Raw genomic sequence first — 15216 nt, 5'->3', positions numbered from 1 at the left:
TTTTATAATTAATATTACGACCGTACGAACAATTTCAATTCGTCTTTTCGCTAATTATTACTTCCACTAATACAAAGTGTTGCCTTTTGTTGCAGGCCATCGCAACAGCGCCGAGAATTCCACCGGCAAGTCGATTTGAATATCGCGGTGCGCGAGCCATCCGTTCACGGACAGTTCGGTGACTGATATTCGATTGAAATCATCGTCGTCGGCAACGAGGATTCGATCGACTTGGATCGATTCCCATTCTCCAGCCGAGAATGAAAAAAAAATATAGAAGAAAGAGAAAAAAAATCGTTTTTACCTTTAATAATTTAGGATCCCCTTTTCGATCGATCGAATTTGATCAAAAGTAGCTCATCCTCGAGTGAGAACTCGGTGATCGTCTCGAATTAATTAACGCGAGTTACCGTGAAAAATCGCGCGGAAAAAAAAAGAAAAAAGAGAAGAAGGAAGCCGGAGACGGATCGCCGTTACAAAGTGGGCCATTTATTGTATATAAATTTAACTGGACGGTGTTTCCGGACGGACAATGCTTTCGATGGAAGGTCTTCAAAATTACTCCTGGTGCCAAGGTGATGAGAAACATGAGGGGGAATATTGAAAGGATGTACAAGGGTGATGGAGAGGAGTTGATACTGTTTGGAATGTTGATACTTTGAAATCGATAGGGTTTAGCAGAGATTTATTGCTCGTTACGGGAGGATAGAGGAAGGCGACGAAGGGTTGGGAATGTTGATCGAGGATGGAGGTTATTATCTCATTGAATCGTTCGGTTATTTTAATTATATTTCCTCCAATGGTAATACCATTTGCGTAAATTTGATAAATTTTTTTTCGTGAAATTTTCTCCGATACGCATTAATAAATTGGATCAATTGGACGAAGAATACGGAAACGCATTTCCAATATTATTTACTTTTGACATCGGTGATTAATGAAAGCTTTCGAATACGAAAATAAAATGGTGCGCAATAAACAAAAAAGGAATTGGTATATTGTTCAAATAAAGACGAGAGATTCCTTGATAAATAATTTGCGCTCGATGAAAATATATAATGCAACGATTATAATTATCAAAGACGTATAAGGGAGGAAGGAAACTCTTGGTATTATCTAAAAGGGTGCACACTAATCGAATCTAACCTCTCGTGATCCATATGCATCAGCAGCCTCGGTTTAACCCAGATACCACGAAAACGTCACCGACTTTTCGACGGCGAAAATAGTTGGGATAGTCGGAGGACCATAGGTATAATTAATTAGCCGTCGAGATTCTTTTCGAACTAGACCCTGTCTAGCGTGAAAAATAATCGTTTCACAGCTTGGACTTGGTGGCTGCATTACGAGGTAAATTTCATTTTAAAAATAAATCTTCGTGTTTTATTACCGTGTGTACAAGCAAATTTTCACAACAAAAAAAAATAATAATAATAATTCCATCCTCTACTTTCCCTTGCCTTTTATTACTCCTCTCTTCTTTTCACTCTCATTTCCACCCTCATTTTTCCCCCTCCCCTCGTGTTCTCTTTCCCATATTCGAAAATTCTCTCGATTTCCCCCTTGAAAGTATTCGAAGTATCTGGATAAATTATTTTCGTGTACACCACTTGCAGCGTGGCGTGCTGCACATACATAATGCGTCAGAGAAAAGAGAGAGGTTGCAGACGCGCCTCGGGGGTGGATCTGAGGGATAATTGTGTACAACGAAATTCTCTAGCTGTGATGCTTGAAATGACGCGTCGTTCGCCCCTTCCCGTTTGAACGTGGTAGCATCGGAGAAAATTTGACAAGAAGGGAGAAGGTCTCGCACGGGATGGGGATTTTTTGAACGAAAATCGCGTGGAAAAGATGGAGGAATAATTTTTATATCGCTGTTTAAAAATGTGAATCTTTTTGAAACTAGAAGAAATATTTGCGGGAAGGAAGGATTTGTTATTCAAGGAGGAAATATAATTGGAGGGACGAGGAACGGATGGGGAAGAATATTGGAAAAGTAAAAGGCTTCGCTGCGACAAAACGAATGTACTCTATCGCCATCAATTTCACGTAACGTCGTTTTATTTGTGTACATGTACATCTTTATAGAGGCATCCACGAAAATCATGGTTATATCGAATATCGAACGATGGGGAAGAAGAAGGGAACTGGTTCGAGTCGACAAATGTATTATCGAGCTCGTGATTGAATGAATATCGTTGTTCAAACGGTGTCGACGTATTCGATACGTGATCAATGTAATGCAATGTGCTTTAGATATCACGATCCTCGTAATTTTCCGTGAAACAATATTCCTCCGTTTAACCTTCGAGAATTTAACATGAAGAATTGTTGCCGCGATATCGCGCCGAGAATAATGCAATCGTTGGAAGGAAAATATCGAGAATTTTTAATGTTGTTCCATTCGTGGAATATGAAAGTAGATCGCGTGCAATTTATCGTACATCGTGAGAAAAGGGAATAGTTGGAATAGACATTTCACTTGCTATTTTCTTATATAACTGTGCTCTTCGATACTTCGTTTCGTTCGCATCGACAATGTAACAAAATGCAATCGATCCAATATTTTTCTACAGTTCTCGATAAATTAATTTTGTTACAGTTTCCAGGAAGAACGGAAACGTAAATTAACAAAGAAAAGCCGATATTCACGACAAAAGAGTAGAAGGAACCAGTTTTCTTCATCCTTTCGAGAACAAAAGTTCTTGCGTAAGAAAACGAAAATTCTCGATTCGTTGTTCGATCGATCGCAACAATCATGATCTTCGGCGATACCGCAACAAACGATTTATCCTGCATCTATTGCTGACCATTCTTCTTTTTCACACTTTGAGCAAAGAGGAAAAAGCAGAGGACGAAATTACGTGACCGGGATACGCGATCTTCCGGTCCTCTTGACGAATCGTGTCGAAAAACGTATCGGGACGAAACTGGCCGACACTAGACGAAGGGAGAATTTTATCTATACATATTAAACACGTGCACGATCTATACATATTATAAATAGGCCCGATCGATCGCGATAAGATTATATTTTTATATGTAAATATGGCGTTCCTTCTTGTTATCTTATTAAATATATCGACGAGGCGGTAGATAGAAACGAACACTGCGATCGAGCGTGGTTTCTGGTTTTCGAGGAGATGCCAGAAATACGAAGAAAAAAAAAAGAAGAAGAAGAAGAGAAGAGAGATCGATTCCAGCGTGAAAAGGAAATATTGTCGAAACGAACGAATTACTTTATCTTATGAATATTTCATAAGAATCTGGAAAAGGGGGTAGGGAGCACTGATTTTAAATCGTCGAAAGTTGTTGGACACGATCGGTATTACTCCTTTCCTTCGATATCTTATTATTATTTCCCTGAAATGAAAGATGCAAAACGAATAATCGTCAACTCGATGAATTTGTCGTAATAATATCGATAAACCGCCGTATCTATCCTTTTTTATTAATAGCTCGTAAAGAATACCCGCACACTTTGTTCCTTTTCGTAAAATACTTTTGACAAAATTTAATCCCATTACAAAATTCTCGCCGATGATCCATCGTGAAGAGAAACAGAGAGAGAGAGAGAGCAGAAAAAAGGGAAACACATCGTTCGGGATAACGAGATTTCTGTTCGAGCCGTAGATCCTCCGAACACGCGCGATTAAATCTTGCTCGATTTTGGAGGTGACGTTTATTCGGCTCGCATGGTGAATTCGTACGGCATTTTTCACGCACGAGGATCATCCATCTCGCGCGCGTTATTCGAGTAAAAGTGCTTGCGACCAACAATTGTGTGTATATATTCCATATCGTTCCATATACGACGCGAGGCGAACAGTTTGAAAAATCTACATGCGATTCTCGATCGGAAGATGGTACGATATTTGGCGAAACGTGAACACGATTAACAACCTCCGTTGTTACACCTGATCGTTGTGTTATTAACAAAACGAGAGGGGGATCGGATTGCGTGGAGCGATGTCCCGAACGATTTGATCGCGTGGAAAAAGTTGTTGGATCACGCGCAGGATACACGGACGCGGTTAAATAGGGCGGCGTTAAGAGAAGAGGGGAGGAGGGAGCGGTGGTCGAACCGAGTTTCGGGGCTTGTCACGCTCGTAATGAGATTATGTTTGCAATGCGGCAACACGATGCGACAGGAAATGTTACGCGCTGCCCGACATCGGCCGAGAACTGTGGAGGAACTGTGTCACGGAGGTGGTGGACAGAATTTCGTTGCAAGCTTTGGACGATGAGTATTGTAATAATTCGGGATTCATATAACGCGCCCCGCCTTCGTCGGAATCACGTTGTATCGACGGTTGTCGTACAACGCTTGCTAATATTGGTGTACAAAATTTTGGATTAATTCTTTAAACGAACGTGTATTTTATATTCCGAGTTGGCGTCCAACGAACAATGGACAGATTTTGAAATGTATTTTTGCCGATTCGATTAACTTTTCGTGTATATGTATACATGATTCTTCGTTAAATGGAATACTTAAATATACAAACATCGCGTGCGTAGTTTGAAACATTATGATAACGTCCGGGGAAATTGAATTATAATAAAACGAATTTTCCAAGGGATACGTGGAAAAGATAAATTGTTACGTTGAATTTTATACGTATGTTTATCGATTTTTGTATTCAAACGATAATTGTGGAAAATTTATATGGGAGAGAAGATACAACGAATATAATGAATATGAGAAAATTATAAAATTGGATTTGTGAAATTAAAAGATTCGGAGGATAAATTTTGTTAACGAATTGATTCTATCGAAGCAAGGAGGAATTTCATTTTGATGGTAATACTTACTAATCTGGAACAGTGAATCGCGACACAGCGAAATCACGCGTCCATCAAGTAGGTGAGGAAACACAACGGTACACTGCGTGTGTCAGGATTTTGTAAAATTGTGCTGTCAACGGCGTGTCACGATAGCAGGTGATCTCTGGCGCAAGCTAAAATTCGTGAAAAATACACGATATCTTGCATAGTCGGTCCGAAAAAGATATCACCTTTTCGTCATTTATCGTCACAGACGGATCAGACGTGATTAAACGCGTATCATATTTCTAACACTTCCTTTATTTCTGAATATATAGAAAAATTGCGTATTGTACGTGAAACATAATAATTCGTCATATTTTTCGACAAAAGTTGGAGAAGGATGTATTGATTCTCGTTCGCAATAAATATTTAATCGGTCGGAGAAACAAAAATACAATTCGCCTTAATATCGGATCGATTCGAATAACCGCAAGAACTTTTGGAAGCGAATGCGAACTTGGTATTCGCAATAATACGGCGAATGCACCCGATCTGGGAGCACCTTTTGGTCAGATGCAATTGCACATTCTTCCCAGGGTAGCGTGCTGATCTTCCGGCTGCCAGGCTGCATTCCTCGAATACACTCCCCTTACGGCGAGAATTTGGTCCACTATCGGACCACCAATTTCTCGGCCCTATTCGCGTCGAGTCGATCCACAAGTTTAACTAAGGGTGATTGGAAATTTTTAAGACTCTTGAGGAAAGGAAAGGACAAATACCTTCGTTCGAAGCGTTTCTCGATTCACTTTTGCGTTTCGAGAAAGACAGGTTCGATTTTGAAAGGAACGAGGGAGGATACGTTTCAGATGGAAGAGAAACTTTGATCTTTCGCGTGAAAAAAATTAAAAATTTCGTCACTGAAACATAGAGGGAACCGTGCCATTGAAGTCGCTTTTTGATTTATTCCGATATCTCGAACGGTTGCCGAGTTATAACGATTCGAAGTTTCCGTAGCGCTTAACACGGTACAGAGATTATGAATGGAGCCGTAACCCACTGACCTACATTTTTTCTTGGAAATGCGTACTACGCTTTTCCAGGAATCGCGTCTGACTCTTGTCTGGAGCTTGGGATAGGTCGGTGAGAGAAGGTGCGAGCGAGAGATCCGAATAGGCGATAAAGACGGAGGTAGTAAACGATTAAAAATTACCTTTTTCTTTACACGACGATATCTCGGCAACCGGAAGTCGTATCGAGATAAATGAAAAGCCGTTTTAAAGAGGAAGGTTCCGCGTTTCTAATGATCGCAGATCCGTTGACCGGAAGTCATTATCTTCGGAGTTATAACGGTTTAAAGTTTTAGTAAATTTTAATAGGGTTTAATACGGTTTAAGGTAAATAATCAATATTTATGTTTTCTTTACACGATCATATCTCGAGAATCGGAAGTCGTATCGAGATAAATAAAAAAGCGTTTTAAAGAGGAAGGTCCCGCGTTTCTAATGATCCCTCGTTCAATGATCGGAAATTAATATCTTAGGAGTTGTAACGGTTTAAAATTTTTTTAAATTTCGATAAAGTTTTAATCAGGTTTTAAAGTAAATTTCATAAGAAATATCTTTACTCGTGAAAGAATATTATTTATATAACGATCTCGCTGGTATATCGAAACTAAAAAATTCGATTTAAAAACTTATCTCAAATATTTTGGTTAAAATTGAATCTCTATTTAATCGATCCGGTTTAAGTTTATCAATTATAAAAAGTAAATATATGTCGTTATAACGTTACAGAAATAAAATACACGTTCACTATCTGCTCCGTAACCGGTATTGGATTCATTCCCTAAACTCGAGATTCTCTGACGATGTCGAACACCGTACGAAGAAGGGAAGTTCGTAAATTTAATTTAGCTTAATTCGCAACCGACGAGATTTACTCCACCGGTTCAACGATATTTTCACGTCGAAGGATGGTGTATCGCGAGGATATTCATGCCGGGTTGCGCTTAAAACTTGTATCGTGAAGACAGCCATTATACGCAGAGAGCCAAGCGTGCTAACAATGGGAATGAAAATGATATCGTTCGCTAAATTAAACCGATGTTCCGAAGAACGTAACAAGCACGATATAGCCGCGTTCTAATTTATGCGAATATATTTGTTGTAACAGTGATGATGCGTTCAGATGTTTCATTAACAACCACCCACTGCTATTGTTGTTCTCATCTTTGTATCTGCATTAGCCGCGTCGTGTATTTCATTTCGTAGAAAAAGATGGAATTAAAAAATGGATCAAAAAATGAATTCGATATTTTTCTTGGAAAATTAAAATTAAAACGATTTAACACGAAGATACGGATTAATTTCATCTTCAATTTATTTTCGACGTTACATCTTATACCATTATTTACGGATTGAAGAATTTATAATAAAAATGATGGTTTCTTTTATCATTTTTTTCAAAAGGACAGAAAGAAAAATATACTTTAATTTTTGTTCGATAAATTTAAATTTCTTTTAATAAAATATCCGTGATACATACAGAATTACTACGGAAGAACTTACGTATATCTAATTAAATCGTAAAAATTGGGCAAAGGTATCGTTTCCCAAGTCATCCTTAATTTTTATAAACTTTTAAAACTCTGATATAAATAACGACGAAGAGAAACGATAATATCGGATTTCTTGCTCGATAAACGAATCAAAGATGGATCGTCGTCCAGCGCGGAACAAATAAAACGGAATCTCATTGTGCTCCCACCCTCCGATACACGAGAGTAAGAATGTGAAAAAGAATGAGCGAGAATGAGAGAGAGAGAGAGAGCGAGAGAGACCGAGAGAACGAGAGAGAGAGAGAGAAAATTACCACTATGAACTAGCGAGATAAGTTGTATAGCTGTTTATATATAAAAATTGTACTACGATAAATTACCTTGAAAAATACCTTAAAAATTCCTTAAAAAAAAAAAAAAAAAAAGAAAAAAATCACTTATCACCGCTGTAAAAGAACATTAAAAAAGAAAAAAAAAAAAAGAAACTCGACGAAAACGTAAATTCAACGCGTTCAGCAGGCCTAGCGTGCGTATTGTCCGGAGGAGTGGAAAAAAAATGGCGGAGGCGAAGAAGATGAGGGGTGGAAGAAAGGCGAGAAAACGAGACGAATGAGCGGAAATAAATTACGGTGGATGGCTGGACGCGTCCGCTCGCGAAGCTGTATATGTAAAGCAATTGTGAGTTATTAAATAAACGAATTGAAAGCACCATTCTGACCAACCATTCTCCCTCGGGACACGGCTGTTTCAAGTGGATCGGGGCAAAAATAATTTCGCGCCGGCTTGATATCATTACCGCGAGTACAATTACGTGGTTTGGAGAGAGAGAGAGAGAGAGAGAGAGAGAGAGAGAGAGAGAGAGAGAGTAAGGGACAGAAAAAACTGCTTCTGACCGAAAATTGTTTCGTTCAACGTGGAACGACGAGGAGTCGTTTCTCGTCGACTCTTCTAGCTGACGAAAGAACCACTTCGTTCTCATTTCTCTCAATTTTTGCCCGATCTTCTCTTCGATTTGATTTCGAAACGATTAGGAGCCAGAATTTTTTTATTTCTGATCATCGTGGCTCGCTTATTTTTTAGAGTAATTTGAGCATCTTTGTCGAGAAAGCTGAGGTAAGTAAGGAAATGATATAATAAAAATATTTTTATTATAAATTTTATAAGAAATTTCTTGGTATATTTTAATGAATAATAATTCAACGATGATATTAATTCAGGAGAAACGGTATTAATTAAAATTGAATGAAGCTGTTCATTTTTCACGAGAGAAATATTTGTATTGAGTCTCCACAAAGAAACCGTATACGTAAAAAAATTTCTACGGTTGATTTCAGGACGCATTAGGGCGGTATTCACAGTATTCCACTTCGAAATTATGCTTACCTTTATTTCAATGTACATATTTGATTAATATAGACAGCGGACGATCACAACAGCGCATTCCACGGCACGAACAAGCTCGCGTAGATTCAACTCGTGCACATTCAACAACTGTGTGCAAACTACGCTCAAAATGGACTACGTTGCAAATGATAAATATTCCTCGGCTAAGTAATTAATGAATCGAGTAGAGGATGAGATTCCAAACAGGTGAGTATTGTTCCTTCTTCCTCCTCCTTATTCAACCCTCTCTCTCTCTCTCCTTCCTCGCCCATCTCTCAGACGATTTGTTCTTCGTTCTCTCTCGTAAAATTCTATTAATTACCGCTTATTGAAATTCACGATAATCCACGTACAACGCTCAATAGGCTTGGATGCAAAGTCTCGTTTAACGTGCCATTAGTTAAACAGAGAATCTTTATTGCCCGCGTAATAATTAAGGTAACGATCCATTCGAGATGGGATATAATCCTCCGCGAATAAACTGGTTAAATATAACTGGAGGAAAATTCAACATGCACCGAGTTTACCAGACGAAAAAAAGGAAGAAAGGAAAAAAAGAAAAAAGAAAACTGATAATCTGATTATCCTCGTTGTTTATCGATATAATCGTGATAATCGTGAAAGATCGAGGAGACTCGGTGGAGGGGAGGGGAAAAAATAGGAGCGATCGGTATTCACGATCAGGATAATCGTGATAATCCAACTGTAACGCGCTGGAACGATTCAGAAGGTATAAAGGAGAGTGATGAATGGCCGGCGATTGCGATGGAAAACACGCTATTTAACATCGAATTAATCGTTTAACTCGGACACGTGTATTAGCGATTCGGCGAGATTAATCGCGGCAAGCTCGACACTTTTCCAACGGGACTTTCAATTTACCGCGCGATTAAATCTTTATTTGGTGCCCCCCTTCCTCTCCTCCTTCCCCTCCCAACGAGTATAAACTCGTCGGTCAACATTTTACCTTCTTCCTTGCGTGTCGTAATTGTTAATATTCCTTTCCATATATCATTTTTCATTATTTCCAATAACGCAATTACGACAACAATAATATTCGCATAATTGGTCAAGTGATGGTTTTAAGCGGCCGCCAATTAAAATCGAGGGCAAGTGGAACATGCTTGCCACCGGTTCTAGTAGGAGCACACTCGACTCCCTCTGTAAAACTGTTCCAGGTGGAATTCAGTTTCACCGGATTAATGGACTGTTAATGGAAATTATCGCTCCGACGGTTGGTTATTTCGGGATGGAAACTGCGGACCACCTTGGTCAATAAAATATATATATATATATATATATATATACACGTAACGGGGATAAAATTCGGCCAAAAAACGAGCAACGCGCTCGCGAGGTGTGTGAATAAAAATAAAAGGGGGGCCAAGCGGTCGGTTGGAACGCGTAATGGCATTATATCGACTTCATTTAAATTCCGGGACGGGCTACTCCGGAAATATAAAGAAACAAAGGGGTAAAAAAAAAAAAAAGAGCGGTGGGCGGAATAAAATCTGCCGCGTTGGAAACTCACCCTTTTTATTATTTTTTTTTTCCTTTTCCTTTTTCGTTCCTTTCCCTTTTCCTTTCGCTTCATTCCCTTCGACGAGTGTCGCATCGCGTTACGTTGCAGAAAAATTTGTCGCTCATACGCGACTACGTGGTATATATATAAAGAGAGAAAGAGAAAGAGAAATGAATAAAAGAAAACGGAGAATCGTCGTTGGATCGTCGCAACATCGGAGAGAATGACAGAAAAGAAATTTATTTCAAACGATAGAATTACAGGAGCAAAAATTAATTTAATTTTGCATGTGAAATTATTACATGTATTTAATTACATGTATTACTCTGAACTCTGAAATTACCGAAAAGGAAGCAACGATAAATTGTATAATTTATAATTTATTAATTTTATAATTTATTCCGTTCAATTTTAAAATTCCGTTATGTTTAAAATACGAATTGAATTAAAAATGAGTTTTAGAAATGCTTCGATCGAGAAGAAAAAAGAAATAGATATTACGTTCACCGGAGAGAGATAGAGGTTTGTTGTGTAGAGAAAAATAATAAGAATTTCAAGACATTGGATCGACGAGCGAACTAAATTTTCAAATACAAAAGTGTATGAGGATCCTTTCGCTGATCCCGTCCAGTCGTTCAACGAGAAGATAAACTGCCGATCGATGTGTTCTGCGCTCGTTGAAGGATTTATACCCGCGTGGAACGTTCCTTTTTTCACCGATAGGCAACGCCTGATTCGAGCGTTTGCCCGTTGAGAACTGATTTGTCCAGCGGCGATCGATCGTTTCCACGTTCTTGTTAAATCGCGACATCGTCGATACGATATTTTCCTTCATTTTTGCGCGTCGTGCATCGACAATAAATAACCAAAAAACCGATTCGTAATTTACGAAAGCGACGACTTTGTCGCCATTGTCGTCAGTAGGAGTTTTTTCGAATTCGAGAACTCGAAAATCAATGATACGTGATCCCTTTTATACTGATATCGTTCGATGGAATTAAACGATAGAAAACGATTCGAGTTTCCGTGTAATTATATTTCGTTTCAATGCGAGAGAAAGAGAGAGAGAGAGAGAGAGAGAGAGAGAGAGAAAGAGAGAGAGAGAGAGAATGTTATGAAAATGAAATATACCAGGAAATAAAAAGAGGGGGGGAAAAGGAAAAAGCTTTAAGCGTGTGTGGCTCTGATATTTTAAAGAGATTCATTTTTCATTGAAAAATGAGCGGTTTGTTTGAAAATAAATTGGAGTTAGAAGATATATTACGATTTAGCGGCTTCGCCTTTGTTTCTTCGACAATTGTTATTTATTTGTTTGAGTCTGTACGGATATCAATACGTGGAAACTAAATTCGTACAATTTTTTTTATTCGAGTGGAGGCTGCAGATATAGAAACCGTTCGAAATATCAATCACGTATCTTGTGAAAATGCAACTATCGAATCCATGCCACGAAAAGTTTTGTAATTAACTTTCTGCCGAAAAAAAAAAATGTACGACGAGTAAAACAAGTTTTATATCGTTACGAAAACTGTATAAAACTGTATAACGATTTTTATTTCGGCTGAATCGTTTCAATTTATTTAAAATTAAATTACGATAAAGATTTCGAATAATCGAAAACTGCAATTAATTTCTCGATCGCCTAATAAAAAACATAAAAACAATTTAAATCGAAATGAAATCAAGTAAAAATAGCCAGGATACATAAAAATCTCTTTTCGGATAAAACTAAAAATGCGGGATGGAAATAAAAAGATTTACGCGAAAATTTATAAAATTTATTATTTTTTTTTATTATTAAATTATTACAGATTTATCTACGTTTAATATTTCGAATTAAATTCGATCTAAGCGTCCAGCCTCCATCAACTCGTTTCATATTCACAAATTCGCTCAACACGGAACTTCGTAAAATATTTGGTTTTCTCTGTGGCAAAACTCGTACATCTTCCACTCGATCCTTTCGAAATTTAACGAACGGCTCAATAACGATAAAACACATCCAAACCATGAAATTTAACGAACGATACGATAATAATAAAACATACCCACCATCTTTAGTACCGCATAGTATGCATAAAATTTACACTTTCCATTGTTATTCTATCCACCAGCTCTTTATATTCGCGCGCTTTTAAACCAAACATTATTTAACCAAAACAATGTTTGATTAATATTTCTGTAAATATCCTCTTATAACGAACAATTCACAAATATCTTCCGCATTTCTCGAACGGAAATTGATTCTGCGCAATAAAAAAAAGAAAAAACAATGGAGCAATTCGATCAAATTATAATTCTTCCCTCCCTAAACTTTTCCTCGTCTATGAAGAAAATCATCCTTCGTCCTTGGCCATCTGAAATCAACCTCGAGGATTTCCCCATCTTCGTTTCTTTAATTGTTTCTTATTTCGATAGATTTAAGAAGAATTGGAAAATATATACGAAGAGGGGGAAAATGAATCGATATTACCTGATTTCTTCCAGCATTTCTCTTCTTCTCCGACCGTTCGTTTTCTTGATGGCGGTGGGGATTTTAATGGAAAAAATTGCAGTTGGCGTAGAAAAAAAGGAAGGAAGAAGGGATAGAGAAAGGAAGAATCAAGGTACGATCTCGATGCTGACATTTTCGGAATTTAAATAAGTACAAACGGAAGATAATCCAGCGTTGATCCGAAGTAACAGGCACGTTTTACAGGTAATCGTGGAGCATAGGAACGTGCCTGGGTCATTCAGTGCCCTGAACGGTTGCACAATCCCGTGGGATCCATGAATTTCTTGGTTTAAAACCACGGTCACCGGACCAAGATTTTATTCCCTCTTTCAACGAGCAATGCACCCTCAAATGCCTCTCTCGCTGATTCGTTGAAAGTTCATCCAGGATAAAATTCAGGATGAATTTAAGGAAAAGCAAGGAAAAGAGGGTAACGAGGATTGTGATTTCTGTCAGAGGGTGAATAATCAAGCGAAGGATCCTTATCTTAAGAAACGACCCTCGAGGATTTTCCTATCTTCGTTTCTTTTTTCGGAGAAAAATATTTCATCCTCTCTTTAATTGTTTCTTATTTCGATAGATTTACAGTTTTTTTTTTTTTAACAAAACGTCATGGATCCTTTCCTCGAATCTTCCTCCTTAAATCGACAAATTTATTTCCCCATTTCCAACAGATTAAACTTTTACCCACACACTATGCACCAGACATTCCTAGTTATTTATAAATTCTTTCCGCTACAAATTGACCGTTTGCTCCTTGCAATTTCTTCTACCTCACCGTTTCCCCGTCCCGTCATTAATCATCCCTTCGATTTCATCGACAGCCCCGCGAATTACCGATCGAGAGAGAGAGAGAAAAAAAGAATCAATGACCAAGGTCGAGTGTAAAACGGCGATGCCCGTTAACGATCATGGACTGGCCGTGTGGAAGAGCGCTTGAAAACCGGATACGTTGAAGTGGTGGAATTCGGGTTGACGAGGGGATTTCGGGGGGTGGAAAGGCGCGAGGATGGCAAAAAGCGTTAAGCAGGCTCGAAACTTCGGTTCCTGTGACAAAGTTTCGTGGCACGGTCAGTTGCAAAATTTATTCACCGCGTCCACCGAAAATTAATATATTCCGGTTATATATCTATATATAAGTAAACGGCTCGTCGACCCACGAACGTCGTTCTACATTTCAAATCCGTGAAAATCCACGCCCGCATTAATATTAATAACACGTTGAACAATTACCGCGATCGTTGCGATATTACACCTTCGTTCTACATCTTCCCTCTCGATCTATCCGTTTCAACATTTGGAAAGAACGAATTATTTCTTTCGTACGAAACGTTTATTTATATTAATGGATTTATATTAATGGATAATGCAAGAAGACTTTTATCATCGTTTTTTTTAGAACATATATTTTTATTTGGAAAACGCGGAAAGAAAGGAATTCGTCATGTTTTTGAAAAGGCCTTGAGACGTTATTAATCTTTTTCATGGCTTGTTACTCGAGCTGGAAATAATATGCATGATCGGGAAATGATCCTCGGGTGAAGAGAAGGAGAGAAAGATATCCTCATTACGCGAATATGATTGAACGCAACAGAAACGATATATCAAAGGGAAATTTTCATTTCGCGTCCCGCTCGATGCACCGCTCTGACGTTTCACAGTCGTGATCGCGTTCGAAATTTCATCCGGAGCAGGGAGAAGGGAGGGAGGATGGGGGAAAAAAAGAAGACAAGGGACAAAAGGGAGGATGGATGAAATAGCAAAGCATAGCGAAGGTAGCGTGATCGAGTAGGAAATTCAAACGGCGAAAAAAAAAGTAGGAAAATCGAAAAGCGACGAACGTGACTGCTACGTGAAACTCATTCCCGTGAAACGGTTCCAACTATGTCGCCATTGTCGTCCTGTATCCATCGCGTAATTGGCCGTGAGGTGTTAATTCGCCGAGTGAGCGATCACCGACAGAGACGGAGATCGGTTGCTTTCGAAAAAAAAAAAAAAGGATAAAATAGAATAGACGATTTCGAATCGAGCATCCATCGATTGATCTACCCGTGTCCGCGAATCCTTTAATCCGGTATTATCCGGGAAATAAGTTAATCACCTTTTTTATCTCTATCGCATCGATACCGAAGAGTGAGATATTTTTAATTTGAAATTTTTTTTCAAATTTTCTTAATCATACTCATATTTGACGTGTTTTACGAAGAATCGAGATATATCATATCGGATAAGATTTTATTCTATAAATGAAATGAAAAATGAGATCCGTCTTGGAAAAAATTTATCGCGCAACTAACTCGAAAAGGCCAATTCCCTTGAGATGCTATCGACCTCGAACAATAAAATTATGGTCTTGAATGTATTCATTGGCTGTAAAATAGTTGCAATTGATAAAATATATTCTTCCCTATCAAGCTCTATGCGCTCGTATATACGTACATACGTGTTTTCACGTGTTTTCAAATTCGATCGATACGTGAAAACCGTGTA

The 15216-nt window shown here is 38.3% G+C and overlaps 1 protein-coding gene across 5 annotated transcripts in view; it reads left to right on the top strand.

Moving 5' to 3' along the window:
• Positions 1-8038, top strand: part of LOC107993447 (uncharacterized) — a 248620-nt gene extending 240582 nt beyond the window's left edge. For all 5 annotated transcript variants that reach the window (XM_062087253.1, XM_062087256.1, XM_062087254.1 and 2 more), the window contains one exon: positions 96-8038. The gene's annotated coding sequence lies outside the window, so the exon portion shown is untranslated. The remainder of the gene's footprint in view (positions 1-95) is intronic.
• Positions 8039-15216: the final 7178 nt, after the last annotated feature.

This window comes from Apis cerana, linkage group LG1, assembly GCF_029169275.1.
Source record: "Apis cerana isolate GH-2021 linkage group LG1, AcerK_1.0, whole genome shotgun sequence".
In the NCBI taxonomy this organism is placed as follows: domain Eukaryota; kingdom Metazoa; phylum Arthropoda; class Insecta; order Hymenoptera; family Apidae; genus Apis; species Apis cerana.
This window is presented reverse-complemented; position numbering and strand designations above follow the sequence as displayed.